The sequence below is a fragment of the Globicephala melas genome, chromosome 10 (assembly GCF_963455315.2).
Source record: "Globicephala melas chromosome 10, mGloMel1.2, whole genome shotgun sequence".
Taxonomy (NCBI): Eukaryota; Metazoa; Chordata; class Mammalia; order Artiodactyla; family Delphinidae; genus Globicephala; species Globicephala melas.
The window spans coordinates 73,199,406-73,218,281 of record NC_083323.1 but is presented as its reverse complement, the minus strand read 5'-3'; the positions used below and the strand labels follow the sequence as shown (position 1 = coordinate 73,218,281).

The 18,876-nt window shown below is 36.2% G+C and overlaps 2 pseudogenes; both read right to left on the bottom strand.

Moving 5' to 3' along the window:
- Positions 1-5,831: 5,831 nt before the first annotated feature.
- Positions 5,832-13,938, bottom strand: LOC115850768 (casein kinase II subunit beta pseudogene; annotated as a pseudogene).
- Positions 13,939-17,172: 3,234 nt separating this feature from the next.
- On the bottom strand, positions 17,173-18,876 carry LOC132598022 (T-box transcription factor T pseudogene; annotated as a pseudogene).

Genomic DNA, 18,876 nt, shown 5'->3' with positions numbered 1-18,876 from the left:
AATGTGAGCTCTCTAAATTTTTGAGTATTGATGTTAACCAAAAAAAGTCCTTATGAGCTGAATCAAATAAGTCAGGAAGTTCCTCCTTGTTAAATGAAAAAGCATTATGTACTTGACCTTGGTCTTGCCCCTCCCCAATTTTAATCAAAGTCCTTAAAAGCATTTAGAAAATATTTAAGTGACAATTATTTCTTATGTCAATTTTTCCTTGAGGAGCATCAAGAGAAAAATGTATTTCCTTCCAAAAGCCATTGGTTGAAGACCAAGCAACTCTAATCATTTGGCTAATATGATTGTTTATATATTTCCCAATAATCAAATAATTGTTCTCAGTTGATAAAGGGGAAGAGTATTTAAAAGGTTATTTTTAAATTACGGCAATACAGGTATTTTTTGAAACAAAGGGATATTGCTTTCAATACATTTTTTGCCTAAAATAGATGGTCTCTTTCCATATCTCTTCCAAATCTCTGAACGAGTTCTCACGTTTTTTCAAAATTGTTGCTCTAAGCATGGTTAAATTATATCACCTCTATAGCCAGACTCTCATATTCTGAATCCAGTTCTGATGTTGCTAGCTACTTCACCTTGTGTGTCTTACCCAAATTTCTTGAGTCCCAGGTTCCTCATTTAGAAAATAATGGTCATTTTGGGATCAACTTCAGAGGCTTACTATGAGGATTTTGTAAGGAAATCTTTAAAGCTATCAGTGATAGAAAGTGTTCCATACATCTTAGTTATCATTATGTCCTTTGAAGTCATTCTTTTTTCCTGGTTTACATGGAAATACTGCTGCAGATGTCAGAAGACACATTTTTCTCCCACCTGAAACATTGCACATTTGTAGCAACCATCTTCATAGAGGAAAACAGAATTCTTATTCACTGCTGCACATATTTAATGTATTTTTGAGATCACTCTACCCCGTTTCTGGTCTTTATAAAGTTATCATAAAATTATAAGTGTCTTTGACAATTATCTAGTTACTAGACACAAAAGTATCAATACATGGGAACTCAGAGAGACTGAGTGATTTGCCTGGGATAAATAAATAAGAAAGTGGCAGAACCGGGACTAAAATTGTGTTTCTTTGTTTTGCTTTCATTATATATTTCTATCTAAATATATTTAAGTTGAAATTATAAATATTAAAAAAATTTGAATGCCTTAATTCATAGACTTTCTCCATTAAATTGGAAAGAAAAGGCTACATTAACAAGAGAAAAACCATTATTTTTATAGGGAAATTTTGTCAATTAAGCTGCAGTATGCCAAACATCTGTGTACCTGTCAACCAATTCTACATGACTGACATAGTTTGCATTCATATACAGAAATTCCTGCATTTTGAGACCTAGTTTTACACATTGACATTTTACTATAAATGATCAATAGAAAATCATATTCCATGGGCATCATGAATGAGTCAACAAATTTATTTGGCTTACTCTAAATAAATATTTCTTAAATGTCACATTTGCACAGCATTAAAAGTTTTAAGCAAATACTCGTGAAGCATGCCCCGTGACACTGATGATTGAATATATTATCTTGTCTCTTTCTAATGAAGAAAACAGTGTAGTTGCCAACTTTATATGAACTAAGGGAAGTTCTCTGACCACATGAGATGTCATTTCAAAATAGATTTCCTTTGGAAGGATGATATTATGCTAAAATAATATGAGATTTATTTTTATTGCCCACTAAAGAACTAAGGAAAATACAATGCCATGGAAATTGTTATTTTAATGCTGTATTCAAAAGAATAAAAGTTAAATATAGAACTTTGAATTGCTTTTCTTCTCTCCTCACTGGTAGTATATGTTCGTATTCTGGAGATTGGGAAATTCAACTTCACACAACACAACCAGCTAATGAGATTGCAGAAACATTGTGCTCTCCATCATTTCCTTATCAGTGACAGTCCATTAAAAGCTCTAACCCCATGAAGTGAATTTCAGTTTTAAACTTTTGCATTCTGAAAACGGTCTTCCCAAGACCATTAATAGATAAGATGGATGCCACATTTGTTGACAGTTCAAGATACTTTTACCCTACTAGAACTGTTTTGAAACCAACAACAGACCTATTATCTTCTTTTACACAGAAATTTTATAGTGCTATTTTAGTGAATTGCAAAACTCAGAAGGAAATTTTACTTTTATTTACCTGTGTTTTTGTTTCCTTACACAATGCAGTAAAATATGTACAATGTGTGTTTGTAGTCTACATGTGAATTGCATCCTTTCAGAAAAATTGAATAGGCCTACTAAAAACAATTTTCCTTTCAAGTGTGGCATGCTTTGTCCTTCTGAGAACAGAAAGATGATGATTTATTCCTGGATTCTTAATAGTTTTTGTTGCAATAAGTTAGTCATGATCACAATTGAATGTCAGGATTGTAAAATAATCAAAACAGCCTTTCCAAACTTAGTGTGGAGAAACTGAACAAATGCAAGCACAAAGATATGACTTCACCTCCTGACAAAGAAGGAGGAGGAGATTCCTGCCCAGACTGATGTCCCAAAGAAACAACCATGATTGTGAGGCATGGCATCCAGGGGGAGTTAAAGTCTTACTATTTTAGGTAATTTTTAAAATTGAAAATGTGTACAAGTTTCCTTCCATGAATGTAGTTAGAACATGTCAAAAAAGAACGGAATTCAACTCTCTGAATTCAGTCTCAGAGGTTTCAGAAAATAGTAGGGATAGTCACCTGAAGCAATTAGGCTTTTGAGAAGAATGCATATGGGCCACTGCTCTAGCTGTCCCTGAATGGGGACTGGAGACAAGGGCACAAATCTAGGTTTCTGGAGCTGTCCAATCAATAACTAGTGCCTTTGAAATATAAAATTCAGGAAACAATCAATGCATACTTAGGATTATTTGGTGATACAAAAAGTGCAGAAATAAATATGCCTGGAGATGGAGATACAGCTACTGATCTACAGTGCACAGAAAACTGGATACACTGAGTAGAGTGACAAATACATGGTGTGCTGAAGAGAAGAGCTGTGTTGTCCTGTCAGGTACTGAGATTAAAATCTGTTTACAAAAAATAAATAAATAAATAAGAAAAAAAATCTGTTTACAACATTCAGCAAAAGAGGGTTGGCTCCCTTTGGAAATTTATTTGTACTTCAAAGGATGCTAAATAGAAACAGGATCGAAGATATGTTTGAAAGAAATATGCTGTATTTGAAGTGAAATCATCTCCCATCTTTAGTGAAAATAGCTCCATAATATCCCAGAAGCCAGGAGCACTATAGAGAGATTGTTTGGGTGGAATTACCAAATACACTTACTTACATTAAATTAATATCAGTAATAGTCAATACACTTTGATCATTTTCTATGTATAGTAGTATACTTTATGTGGCTTATGTTATTTAATCTCTTCAATTAATCTATGAGGAGTCACTCAATGTTTGTCAACGTCACAGATTAATAAATTGAGTTTAATACAGATTAGGTATGTTTTCTCAAGATTATGAAACTAGAAAGCATCAGAATAAGAGTTTTCAAACCCTTATTTAGCAAGGCAGTATATACTTCCTAATGCATATGATTAAGAAACAAGTTATCTCATACTTTATGTATATGTTATTTGATACTAAGAGACTCAGTCAATCCTTCTGAGGGTACAGGTAACGGTAAACGCTTTTTCTTTCCACCCAAAAGCTTCAGATAAAATGTTTTTAAGTGAATTGACTGTAAATAAAATTTTAATTTTATCTTAACAATATGCTAGAAAGATAGTTTTAAAAGTTTTTCATAATTCAAGATGATTTATATAATTTATATAATGTTCACATTAATTAAAACATGGTAACTGGGGTACACGTGTGGATAATTAGAGTAAGTTGGTAAGCTAAATATTCTGTCTAACATAGATTATAAATTTGAGTAGACAAGAAAAATATGTTGCAATATCCATTTGAGCAACAGCAGCTTCTTATTACAAACACCATGCTTAATATAACTATCCCTAGATATAAGTGAAAAATATCGATTATCACAGTTTTGCTTTTTGCTTTTTTTAGTAAACAAAAGAGATATTAAGTTTCAGAATGATGAGCTCAACTTTCTTATTCCATGTGTCATTAGGATGTGGTATATAAATATTCTCCAACTTTGCTCTGTATCTTCACAACAAAGTGCAATGATAAACTAATGCTTTGCAATCTGAAAATTACATTTGTCACTTTTTTCCTCTAAGGGTGTCAGATTGAAAAACCTTTCTCATTTATGATCTGTGCTTCAATTACAGTTGAATTCAAGACTACATGAAAGAACTTGGTGCTGACAGTATTCAGTTTTCACATGGATATGGTTTTCCAAGACACCATAGTTTTCTGCTCCTTGTCCTTACTCATCTGTCTACTTGCCTCTTAGATTAAATATTTTCAACAAATATGCCTATTTGAAAGGGTCTTGTTTGAATTTTAATGTTATTATTTTGCTGCCCCATTTATACCTTATACTTAAATAAATTGCTTCTCCCCACTGCTGTAGCTTGTTACAAAGTCTCCATTGTGGATGACAAAAATGTTTCATAATATCTGACCCTGAGGTGGCTAACATGATTCCAACACAGTATCTACAGGATAAATCCAAGCACCTCAAGGATAGATAGGTGTAGAAAGATCAAGTTAACAAAAACTAACACTTATAATATGAAAAAAAAAAACTAGAACAACATGCAGTGCTTAACAAAATAATATACTGAGAAGAATATGAATATTACAATGTCTATATTTGTTGTCACTCACATAGAAGTATGGTGTTATCATTAGTCATTGAATTAGCCTAACTAGATTTTTATGGCTAAGAACACTCTCCAAATACGCATCTTGATTTTTTCCACTGAGATGGGATTGGAATTTCAGTTCTCCAACTAAGAGATGTTTTATATCAACCCAACTTGACATAATCAGCCAATTCTCAATTTAATGTGTCATCCAATCTCTCCCCACTGATGTTCATAAATTTTGTATACACTCTGATTTCATTGGATTATTCATTATTTTTGACTTGACTCTCTATTCCAAGGGCAAAATAAAAGGTTTTATAGTACATTATAGTAGTTGCTAGATCATATACCTAAATTTTAGCTTCTTTTCACATTTATAATCATAAATCTATTAAATTAATTTCCAGAACATTTTGAAATATAGGTGGATTGAGATACACATTCTTGTCATGTTTAGATACATCTGTTGGTACTTATGCTTTCTTTGAATTTTATTAAACATTGAATTTATTTTACCAAGTATAAAAATATATTCTCTCTTAAGATTTAATTGCTATTTACTAGTGATATTTGAGATTTGCTTTTTTTAAAATAATGCGAGTCAGTCTGTGGTTTGACACAGCAAAGTCCATTTCAACTTATAGCCCAGAACTATTTAAATAATATGAGAATTAGTTGATTTTAGGTATATGAAAATTTCCTTTCTAAAGACCTGTGATTTTTGTACCTTTCAACATGGTAGTTCTTGTAGATCTTTTTAAAAATTTCTTCATTATTATGGTACTATTCAGTATTCTTCTCATACATTAATCAATGATGCTAATGTATCTTAATATAAATAATGAATTTTATTTAGTAATTAAATAAATTACCATAGAATTATTTTCAAAATACCTTATGATTTTACAACATTTATATTAGGAGTCGTCAAGCTCTAAAATATTTTTCCTGAAGAGATCTGGCAAGATTTTATATAAATTTTGAGTAAATGCTAATTTTTGCCTTTTTTCTACTTTATTTCATATTCACACCACAATAATGACTCTTCTAATTTAAAATATAAACCATAGAGATTTCCTTAAAGGTGGCAGGGGAGGACTGGAACTGTCAAAGACAGAGTGACAGGTGGGGTTGGGAATAAGTGAACGGTCTTGACAGACTCAAAGTTGCTGGCAGCTTGGAACTGCACCTGGTAGGACAGTGGATGGATCTTGCAACTGTACACTTTGGACATAAACTGGTTAGTGGGCTGCTTGGGCCGGCATTCAGCATGCACCATGAAGAGCAATGTGAGGGAAACTGGTACCCAAGTAGGGGCCTTCTGTGTGGTGCTGCCTCGATGGTGTCTTAGGTGTGGAATTGTCCATGCACTTGGGGCAGTAGAGCTTCACCAGGGCCTCACCTGGGGTGTCAGAAAGGCTATTGGAAAGCATTGGCTTGTTCTCACAGTGCACGTGGGGCAGTAGCCGAACTCTCCCTGCTGGTACTTTTCCAACATCTGGGTGGTGCCATGGTTTGTGAGGATATAGGTGGTCTGGGTGAACCCATACAGCATCTTGGCTGACTGCTTAATCAGGGTTCTCTGGTTGGGGTTGTCTTCCAGCTCTTCATCAGGCTCCAGGTCCAAGATCATGTCTAGAGCTTGTCTACAGTGAGGCACCTGCTCATTGAGTTGACTGAGATTAAATTTGCCCTGGATGGAGTCTTCATCCACTTCACAGAAGAATTCATAGTCATGGAGCCCACAGAACCAGTATAAATAACACTTCCTGATGTTTAAATCATTTTTTTTAATTTGTCATTTATTTTTCCTTACTGATTTCCTGATGCTTCTTTGTCTCTGTAATTTTGCTTTCTTTTTTTTTTTTTTAATAAATTTATTTATTTATTTATTTATGTTGGCTGTGTTGCGTCTTCGTTTCTGTGCAAGGGTTTTCTCTAGTTGTGGCAAGCGGGGGCTACTCTTCATTGCGGTGCGCGGGCCTCTCACTGTTGCAGCCTCTTTTGTCGCGGAGCATGAGCTCCAGACGCGCAGGCTCAGTAGCTGTGGCTCACGGGCCCAGTTGCTCCACGGCATGTGGGATCTTCCCAGACCAGGGCTCGAACCCGTGTCCCCTGCATTAGCAGGCAGATTCTCAACCACTGCGCCACCAGGGAAGCCCCCTGTAATTTTGCTTTCTTGAGTGATCATAAAAGTCTTTGAAAGTTAGGGGTCTTTTTTTTCTTTTGTTTTGCAAAGCATGTCATGATTAAAATGTGTTTCTACTTATTTTAATGAATTAATAAATAAAAATATAATGGGAATGATATTTTTAATTTCTATGTACTTTTAAGTGTTTATTGAACATAGTATCGGTAAAGACTAGTAACCACATCAAAAGAGTTCAGCTCAATGGATTGATTTCACATGTCAGAAGATACCTGCTTAGTCAGACTCAGATCAAAAACAGAATACCAATAACCTAGCACATTCTCATCTCAGTAAAAATTGTTCCACTTAACTGCTCTCATGACTTCTAAAACCAGAGATTCGTCCTGTCTTTTTTTGTACTTAGTACTGATAAATTATGCATTATGCACATTATAGACGATCAATTCCCATTGTGTGAGTATTCCACAATTTTTACGGCTTCTCCTATGAGTGGATATTTATGTGGGTAGCACCCAGTTTGGGCTTACAAATAATGCTATAATGAATATTCTAGTGCATGCCTTTCAGTGAACTTATGAATGCACTCCTGTTGGGTTTAGGTATATATATAGGAGTGGAGCTGATTATCTTTGGAACTGTGTATCTTCAGCTTTTGTAAATACTGCAGTTTTTCAAACTGTCCTTATGCTTGAGGTTTTTTTTTCTATTGATACCATTTTTTTTTAGTACATCTCTATTGGAGTATAATTCCTTCACAATACCATGTTAGTTTCTGTTGCACAACAAAGCAAATCAGCCGTATGCATACACATGTCCCCATATCCCCTCCCTCTTAAGCCTCCCTCCCATCCTCCCTAGCCCACCCTTCTAGGTCACCTCAAAGCACCGAGCTGATCTCCCTGTGCTATGCTGCTTCTTCCCACCAGCCAACTATTTTACATTCGGGAGTGTATATACATCAATGCTACTCTCACTTTGCCCCAGCTTCCCCCTCCCACCCCATGTCATCAAGTCCATTTTCTATGTCTACCTCTTTATTCCTGCCCTGCAACTAGGTTCATCAGTACCATTTTTTTTAGATTCCATATATATGCATTAACATATGGTGACATACTTCACTCTGTATGACAGACTCTAGGTCCACCCACCTCACTACAAATAACTCAGTTTAGTTCCTTTTTATGGCTGAGTAATATTCCATTGTATATATGTGCCACATCTTCTTTATCCATTCCTCTGTCGATGGACACTTAGGTTGGTTCCATGTCCTGGTTATTGTAAATAGTGCTGCAATGAACATTGGGGTGCATGTCTCTTTTTGAATTATGGTTCTCTCAGAGTATATGCCCAGTAGTGGGGTTGCTAGGTCATATGGTAGTTCTTTTTTTAGTTCTTTAAGGACCCTCCATACTGTTTTCCATAGTGGTTGGATCAATTTACATTCCCACCAACAGTGCAGGAGGGCTCCCTTTTCACCACACCCTTTCCAGCATTTATTGTTTCTAGATTTTTTGATAATGGCCATTCTGACTGGCGTGAGGTGATACCTCATTGTAGTTTTGATTTGCATTTCTCTAATAATTAGTGATGTTGAGCATCTTTTCATGTGCCTTTTGGCCAACTGTATGTCTTCCTTGGTGAAATGTCTATTTAGGTCTTCTGCCCACTTTTTAACTGAATTGTTTGTTTGTTTGATATTGAGCTGCATGAGCTATTTGTGTATTTTGGAGATTAATCCTTTGTCTGTTGTTTTATTTGCAAATATTTTCTCCCATTCAGAGGGTTGTCTTTTTGTCTTGTTTATGGTTTCCTTTGTTGTGCAAAAGCTTTTAAGTTTAATTAAGTCCCATTTGTTTATTTTTGTTTTTATTTCTGTTACTCTAGGAGGTGGGTCAAAAAAGTTCTTCCTGTGGTTTATGTCAGAGTGTTTTTCCTATGTTTTCCTCCAGAAGTTTTATAGTGTCTGGTCTTACATTTAAGTCATTAATCCATTTGGAGTTTATTTTTGTGTATGGTGTTAGGTAGTGTTCTAATTTCATTCTTTTACATGTAGTTCTCCAGTTTTCCCAGCACCACTTTTTGAAGAGGGTGTCTTTTCTCCATTGTATGTTCTTGCCTCCTTTGTCATAAAACAGGTGTCCATATGTGCATGGATTTATCTCTGGTCATTCTGTCCTGTACCATTGATCTATATTTGTTTTTGTTCCAGTACCTTGCTGTCTTGATTACTGTAGCTTTGTGGTATAGTTTGAAGTCAGGGAGGCTAATTCCTCCAACTCCATTTTTTTTTCTCAAGATTGCTTTGGCTATTCAGGATCTTTTGTGTTTCCATATGAATTGTAAGATTTTTTGTTCCATTTCTGTGAAGAATGCCATTGGTAGTTTGATAGGGATTACACTGAATCTGTAGATTGCTTTAGGCTACATAGTCATTTTCACAATATTGATTCTTCCAATCCAAGAACATGGTATATTTCTCCATCTGTTTTTTGTCATCTTTGGTTTCTTTCATCAGTGTTTTATAGTTTTCTGAGTACAAGTCTTTTGCCTCCTTAGGCAGGTTTATTCCTAGGTATTTTATTCTTTTTGCTGCAATGGTAAATGGGAGTGTTTCCTTAATTTCTCTTTTTGATTTTTTGTTGGTGGTGTGTAGGAATGCCAGAGATTTCTGTGCGTTAATTTTGTATCCTGCAACTTTATCAAACTCATTGATTAGTTCTAGTAGTTTCCTGGTGGTATCTTTAGGATTTTCTATGTATAGCATCATGTCATCAGCAAATAGTGACGGTTTTAATCCTTATTTTTCCAATTTGTATTCCTTTTATTTCTTTTTTTTCTCTGATTGCCATGGCTAAGACTTCCAAAACTATGTTGAATAAGAGTGGCGAGAGTGGACATCCTTCTCTTGTTCTTGAGCCTAGTGGAAATGCTTTCAGTTTTTCACCATTGAGTATGATGCTTGCTGTGGGTTTGTCATATATGGACTTTATTATGTTGAGGTAGGTTCCCTCTATGCCCACTTTCTTGAGGGTTTTTATAATAAATTGGTGTTGAATTTTGTCAGAAGTTTTTTCTGCATCTACTGAGATGATCATATTGTTTTTATTCCTTAAATTGTTAATGTGGTGTATCATATTGATTGATTTGCATATATTGAAGAATCCTTGCATCCCTGGGATAAATTCCACTTGATCATGGTGTGTGATCCTTTTAATGTGCTGTTGGATTCTGTTTGCTAGTGTTTTGTTCAGGATTTTTACATCTCTGTTCATCAGTGATATTGGCCTGTAGTTTTCATTTTTTGTGATACCTTTTTCTGGTTTTGGTATCAGGGTGCTGGTGGCTTTGTATAATGAATTTGGGAGTGTTTCTCCCTCAGCAATTTTTTAGAAGAGTTTGAGAAGGATTGGTGTTTGCTCTTCTCTAAATGTGCTCTTCTCTAAATGTTTGATAGAATTCGCGTGAGAAGCCATCTTGTCCTGGACATTTTTTTGTTGGAAGATTTTTAATTATGGTTTCAATTTCATTACTTGTGATAGGTCTGTTCATATTTTCTAATTCTTCCTGGTTCAGTCTTGGAAAATTGTACCTTTCAAAGAATTTGTCCATTTCTTCATGGTTGTCCATTTTATTGGCATATGGTTGTTTGTAGTAGTCTCTTATAATCCTTTGTATTTCTGCAGTGTCTGTTGTGATTTCTCCTTTTTCATTTCTAATTTTATTGATTTGTGTCCTCTCCTTCTTTTTCTTGATGATTCTGTCTAAGGGTTTATCAATTTTGTTTATCTTCTCAAAGAACCAGCTTTTAGTTTTATTGATCTTTGCTATTGTTTTCTTCATTTCTATTTCATTTATTTCTGCTCTGATCTTTATGATTTCTTTCCTTCCTCTGACTTTGGGTTTTCTTTGCTCTTCTTTCTTTAGTTGTCTTAAAAGTAACATTAGATTGTTTATGTGAGATTGTTCTTGTTTCTTGAGGTGAGATTGAATTGCTGTAAACTTCCCTCTTAGAACTGCTTTTGCTGTGATGCGTAGGTTTTGGGTCATTGTGTTTTCATTGTCATTTGTTTCTATGTATTTTTTATTTCTTCTTTGATTTCTTCAGTGATCTCTTGGTTATTTAGGAGGGCACTGTTTAACTTCCATGTTTTTTTGTGTTTTTTACAGGTTTTTTCCTGTAATTGATTTCCAATCTCATAGTGTTGTGGTCAGAAAAAATGCTTAATAGGTTTCAATTTTCTTAAATTTACCGAGGTTTGATTTGTGACCCAAGATGTGATCTATCCTGGAGAATGTTCCATGAGTACTTGAGAATAAAGTGTATTCCATCACTCTTGGGTGGAATGTTCTATAAATATCAATTAGATCTATGTGGTCTATTATGTCATTTAAAGTTTGTGTTTCCTTATTAATTTTCTGTCTGGATAATCTGTCCATTGGTGTAAGTGAGGTGTTAAAGTCCCCTACTATTCTTTTGTTACTGTCGATTTTTCCTTTCATGGTTGTTAGCATTTGCCTTATGTATTGAAGTGCTCCTATGTTGGGTGCATAAACATTTATAATTGTTATATCTTCTTTTTGGACTGATCCTTTGATTATTATGTAATGTCCCTCCTTATCTCTTGTAAAAGTCTTTATTTTAAAGTCTATTTTATCTGATACAAGTATTGCTACTCCAGCTTTCTTTTGATTTCCATTTACATGGAATATCTATTTCCATCCCTTCACTTTCAGTCTGTATGTGTCCCTAGGACTGAATTAGGTCTCTTGTAGACAGCATATATATGGGTCTTTTTTTGTATCCATTCAGCCAGTCTGTGTCCTTTGGTTGCGGCATTTAGTTTATTTACTTTCAAGGTTATTATCGATATGTATGTTCCTATTACCATTTTCTTAATTGTTTTCGGTTTGTTTTTGTGGGTCTTTTTCTTCTCTTTGTGTTTCCTGCTTAGGGAAGTTTCTTTAGCATTTGTTGTAAACTGTTTTCATGGTGCTGAATTCTCTTAGCTTTGGTTTGTCTGAAAAGTTTTTGACTTCTCCATCAAACCTGAATTAAATCCTTGCTGGGTACAGTAATCTTGGTTGTAGGTTTTTTTCTTTCATCACTTTAAGTATATCCTGCCACTCCCTTCTAGCTTGCAGGGTTTCCACTGAAAAATCAGCTGATACCCTTACGGGAATTTCTTTGTATATTATTTTTTTGTTTTTCTCTTGCTGTTTTTAATATTTTTCTTTGCATTTAATTTTTGTTAATTTGATGAATATGTGTACTGGTGTATTTTTCCTAGGTTTTATCCTGTATTGGGATTCTCTGTGCTTCCCGGATTTGGGTGACTCTTTCCTTTCCCATGTTAAGGAAGTTTTCCACTATAATCTCTTCAAATATTTTCTCAGACCATTTGTTTTTCTCTTCTTCTGGGACGCCTATAATTTGAATGTTGGTGCATTTAGTATTGTCCCAGTGGCCTCTGAGATTGTCTTCAATTCTTTTCATTCTTTTTTTCTTTATTTTTCTCCTCAGCAGTTATTTCCACCATTTTGCCTTCCAGCTCACTTATTCGTTCTTCTGCTTCCGCTATTCTTTTACTGATTGCTTCTAGTGTATTTTTCATTTCAGTTATTGTGTTGTTCATTTCTGTTTGTTCTTTAGTTCTTCTAGGTCTTTGTTAAACACTTCTTGTATTTTCTCAATCCGTGCTTCCATTCTATTTCTGAGAGTCTGAATCATCTTTGCTATCATTACTCTGAATTCTTTTTCAGGTAGATTGCCTATTTCCTTTTCATTTACTTGGTCTTGTAGGTTTTTACCTTGCTCCTTCAACTGTGACATATTTTTTTGCCATCTCATTTTTTTTTTTTTTTTAATGAGTAGGTTGTGTTCCTGTTTTACTGGTTGTTTGGCCCGAGGCTTCCAACACTAGAGTTTGTAGACTATTGAGTAGAGATGGTCTTTGTGCTGAGATGAGGACCTCTGGGAGACCTCACTCTGAAGAATATTCCCTGGAGTCTGAGGTTCTCTGTTAGTCCAGTGGTTCAGACTCGGAGCTCCCATTGCAAGAGCTTCCGCCCGACCCCGAGGTCATGAATCAAGATCCCACAAGCCATGTGGGGCAGCAAAAAAAAGAGAAAAAAAAAAGAAGAGTAACCAAGTAAAAATAAAGTTAGACTAGGAAACTAACAGACTTATTAGAAAGAATGTAAAAATAAAAAGATATATGAATCAACAACTGGAGTGTACATCAGTACCCTATAGTAAAGAAGAGGAGGAGAGAAAAGGAAAAAAAAAAGGTGAGGGAGGGAAGGCCTTGACTGTGGAGAGCAAGACCTAAGCAAGGGTGAGGTTTGGGTGGTGTATGGGGCCGATGCTCAGGACCCACAAGGCTGGAAAATGTCCTGAGGGCTGTGGGGGATGGGGCTTATACTCAAGGAACAGTAGGAACCCAGGCGTGCCACCCACCCCTGGTCTCAGAGGGTAGGGGACCTCACCTGGGAGCCCAGCAGGAGCAGAGCAAATGCCCTCCTCTCCTCTCCTGCTCCTCTGGTCTGGGGTCTGGGAGGGTCCCTCCTGCCTGCCTCTCTGATCTCCCAGGCCTCTCTCCTATGTCCCCAGGACCAATATGGTAGGGGGAAAAGGGGGCCTTGGAGGGCAGGGGACCAGCCTGGGAGCTCAGCAGGCTCCCTGTGCCCAAGTGAGTAGGGTAATCACCCTCTGCTCCTCTCCTGATCCTCGTGGATGGCCCCTCCTTTCTGCCACTCCTGATCTCCCCAGCCTCCCTCCTATGTCCCCAGGACCCAGGCAGCCTGGATGGGGCTTTGAGGGGAGGGGGAATTGGCTTGGGAACTCAGCAAGCTCCCCAGCACAAGGGATGCCAATGCTGTCTGGGCTCCACTTCTCCCCCATCAGTCTGCCTACATCCTACTCGTTCACTCTGAGGTTCCTCCTGTCTCCTTGGGGGTCAGAGTCCCCTACCAGTGGCTGACAGGCACCCTAGTTGTGGGGAGAAGCTAACTCTGTGTGTTCCCACACCGCCATCTTGACTCCTCCCTTGTGCTTGAGTTTTGAGGTACATAATTTACTTTGATATTTATAAGAAATCTAAAAACTCAGCTTTTATTTTCCTATTTACACAAACTTTCAGAAATGTGTGTTTTAACTTCAAAATATTTTATCACATTTTGTTATAATTACTAGTTTTATAACATTGTGGTAAGAAAATGTGATGTAAACCCTTATAATTTATCTGTTTTCAAGTGTGTTGCAATTTATTTTAAAATGTCCAAAGTATGTTGGAAAAATAGGAGACAGAAAGTGGATAGAGTGAGAACAGTTACATAGAAAGAACAGTCTACAATTTAGTAGTTAAATGACCTCAATTTCCTTTTTCTATTATCTTCTTGTTATGTTGAAATTTTTTCCTTTTTCATACTATCATTGATTTCTTATGAACTTCTTTTTTAACTTCTTATCATTTTTTTCTAACACTCAATGGTTTCAGACTAATCATATCCCTAATTTAGACTGGTATATTTGTAAATGTCAATTGACATTTCTTTCATTCTTCATTACTTTTTAAAGAGTTTTTGTATATAATTTTTTTTTAACATTTTTATCAAACATTTGGGTAATTTGTTTCTCTCTGTGTACATGTAGTTATTGCATCTTTAAAACTCAGACTTTATACTTTTGCTTTTGATACAGGAATTTAACCAAAAAAAGGATTATTGCTGTGACATTTATAATCATATTAATGTCTCTTGTTGTCTTAGGGCCTCTAGTGTGGCTGTAATTTTTAGATTTTGTTTTTTACTTTCTTAGCAGTATTTTTTAATCTCACCTAAACCCATTTTTGCCTCATTATTCCTTTCTCATTCCAGCCTGTTCTTCCCATCTAATTAGTTATTGCTGTTTTATAGACATTATGTATTTTTATGTGATTATGACAACAAAAGTTTTCCTGAAATTCCTCCTAGGTCATTGAGTGTTTTTTTGACACATATGTACTGGGCTCCTATTTTCCAAAAATGATTCTAGGTCTTGGGGACTGATCAACTAGCAAGAAAAACTTGAGTTCTTACACTTGAGGAACTTGAATTCTGACAGGGGCAAGGGGGGCAATCAATAAAATATTTGGAAAATAAAAGAATAAACATAGTAGATAAAAATTCGTGTTATGAAAAAAATCTAACAGACCAAGAGTTTTCATAGTACATTGGGGCAGTTGATGTGGAGTGGTCAGGTGTGGCCTCTGTGAGGAATGAAATTGAAGGAGTAAGCCAGGCGATTATGTGGGGAAAGCCATTTCCAGACAAAGAAATATCCTGTGCAAAAGACTTAAGTCAGGTCTAGTATAAAATACATCTTCTCACCATTGGAAAAATATTACTTTCATGTACATTTGCATCTTTACACTGTCAAAGTATCATTATTTAGTTTAATACAGTCTTTGCTCCAATTATCACAAACAAATGTAGAAATGCATTACCTCTTCTTTGGATGAACTTAATCTGGATACTTTATCACAATATTTTAAGGTATATCATGAACTACAATTTGTTAATATAAAACTTAAAGAGCCAGTTAAAAAATATGAAGTTGATTTTTTATCATTAATTTAGAACAATTTTACATGCTTCCAATTAATTTAGAGATTACCAAAAAAGGGGCATTTAAAAAGCATTGATCTTCAGAAAACCTTTACTAAGTAATTATAAACTCTTAAGATCACTTTCCTTTAGGGCTTCCCTGGTGGCACAGTGGTTGAGAGTCCGCCTGCCGATGCAGGCAACATGGGTTCACGCCACAGTCCAGGAAGATCCCACATGCCGCGGAGTGGCTAGGCCCATGAGCCATGGCCGCTGAGCCTGCGTGTCCAGAGCCTGTGCTCCACAACGGGAGAAGCTGCAACAGTGAGAGGCCTGCGTACCGCCAAAAAAAAAAAAAAAAAAAAATCACTCTCCTTTGGAAAGGAAAGCATGTGTTCTTTTGTGTAATCCATCTTAAACTTTAAAGTTTTTCATTCTGGGCAAAAGAAGTTTGCTCAATATTTTCCAAAATAAATATTTCTAGATGCACAGTAAGTTAGCAAAAGATGAGAATTTGAGCTATGTAAATTTTGAAAATTTTAGTGGATTATGTTTGTCACTAATTTCTAGTACTGAATCCTCTCACTAGATCTTTTTAGAACTGTATTTAGTTTTTTGCTGTTCTTGTTTCTTTTCTTTTTTTTTTTTTTTTTTGCATATTGCCTTTATTTTGCAGAAAATGTTTTGCTCATTGTCTTTGGCTATTTTTTTCAGAAGAAAAATATTGCCATTGTATGTTTAACAATACAAGAGGCAATTACATATGCTCAAAATAAACACATTCTATTGGGCAGAACAGTGAAATTTCCATTGCAGTTAAAGTCTGTTGTCCTCAACTATGAATTTATTATTTTGTCCCTAACAGCTTAACTATAAGTATGATAGCTGTCACAAAAGGGACCTGAAAACTACTCTGAAGAAACAAGGAATGCAATTGAAAGTATGCTTTTTATTTCACTAAATAAGACGAGTTGAGTTTATTAATTCTAGTGTGTCAAATCTTCTATATTCTGTAAGAGACACAAAAAAATAAGTTTCTGGATCTTAGTAAACAAAATTTTATTATGACCAAGTAATGGTGATTTAACAGTCCAACTGAGTTTTGTTTCCATACTTAAATTCATCTGTAGCATATAAACACAACATAGGACTACACTTGTGTTGCAGATGATGGGTGGGGTTATTTTTTCGATGAACAACAGGACATATATTCCTTTTCATATTTTAAAGTGAAGTTAATAAGATTTTTTTTTCTTTCTTGACCTATGAGACTGTCATTTTGTACCTAGATCAAATCCTGAGTAAAACTGGTAGACCTAAAAAAAAATAGTGTATATTTTAAGAAAAGGCTTTGGTTTACATGGAAGGTGGTGACAGGGATATCCATGAGGTTATGAGGCCAAGGTGTGATATTGGCTGTCAGGAATATCTGTGGCCACGACATGGTTCTTATAGAGTGAGAATCCTGAGGAGAAGGGACCTGAGATTATTTGGGTAAGATAGTGTTCACTGGGAAGGTCTGGACTCCCAGCCCATTAGGTAGCTATGCTGTCTGAGACCCTGGTGTGAAGGTGCTCTGCTAGCTGACCACAGGTTGGGGTACTGATGCAGTCCTGTTGTGCTCAGGAGTAACATGATAGTATGTACACACATGCTGAGGCTGGGCTAAGTTCATGGGATCAGATCATGGACAACTTGCAAATGAATTGTCAGAATAGGTTGGAGAATTTTTCCAATGAGTGTATGGGCTAAGTATGAGCTTGTCCAAGTGGGGAGGAGTCCTAGGCACAGCTTTGAGGACAGGGACAGGGATGTGTGAACTGTGGTTCCTCAGCATAGAGCATTTTTCACAGCCATGGGTGGAGAAAAGTGAGACAGGACCTCCAAACTGAGGATGGGGGTTGACAGCAGGTAGAAGGAACTGAGTCCAGGGATAAGCTACTTCCATTAGTAATACCCAGGTTGCTGTTTGTCTCTGGGTTCTTCCATCTTATCTTTGTGATCCCTGCTTCTTTTTGCATCACAGCAAGCCCTTGCAAATCAGTTTTATTTAGTTTTAAGAGCTGTAATCTCTTTCTGGTAAGCCTTGACAGATATGCATCGAGTCTTGAGAATGCCGTGGCTGGTAGTCATCCCCTGTAGACCCTCAACTCATACTATATGAATTTAGAGTTTTTATTTATGTAAGGAGTTCAATATGCACATATGAATTGGACTGACCCCCCAGGCACCCACTCTCTGTTCACACACTTCCAGAAGTGGTTGCTCTCCATCACAAAATCCAAGATAAAACAACACATGGTGTTCGGGTCCAGGCCAGACATACTCAATTTCAGCACTGGGAACATCCTCCTGCTGTTATTGGTGACCATCACCTGGTTGGTGAGCTCTCTGAAGTGCAGCCATATCTAACTTTTCTTGGTTGACACTGGGGTCACCCTTCTCCCTGCCAGCCTGTAGCTCTCACTTCAAGGAGCTCAGCTGGTGGTCCACTCTATTGCAGGCTATTCTACAAGTTCCGGACGCCAAGGGAGATTGTCCTCTTGCTGACCCTTCTTCATGGCCCTCCAACCCAGACTTACTTACTACCCAAGAGCCATATTTAACTCCTTTCAACAGCCACTCTTCCAAGAAAAGGAGCAGCAAAGGTCCACAGTTCCCAGGCAGAGACCTTTGAGGAGAAGACTTGAAGGTAGGGGAGGGGCAGAGGGGTGAAGATAGAGGGTATTCCCCTTGAACTCCTGCAAGGCATGACTAAAGTAGCTCTTTGTGGCATTGGATTTGCTTTAAACAATTAAAAATCAGACTATTGACTAGCACACAAATATTTATAAAATATACAAATAAAACTATTGGTATCTTTGAAGCCCATTTTTAAACAAAAGGAACATTTTTAAATGTGCCAGGATATAAATTATGGGTACCTCAGGATTATTATAACTTTTCTATAACATTTTATTAGATCTTTATGGTGTTTTTAAAAATGTTGGCCACTGATATTTGAAATTTGATAGGTATTTATAAAGTTTCCTCAAAGGATTCTTATGACAGCTAAAATTTTTGCCTATTTAGACAGACACTTTTGGCTGGCTACTCGGTAAAGTACCACATGCTGTGATTATTACTTTTTGTGCTTTCCAAGTCAACACCCAGATGCCTGTGAACCTGACCTGCACAGAGTAGTTATTTTGGCTCTTTAAACTGTCTGCCAAACTGTTGCAGTATCTTTTTCATATGGGCAGATGGCCACTTCAGAACAAATCAAAATATAATATTTGGTCTCTGAACTTACTTTTGAATTCAAATCTTTGAATATGAATGCTAACTCAGATTGAATTTTGGGTTTGACTAATTGTTTTGATGTTCTTAGGCAGTTTTCATGAAACAT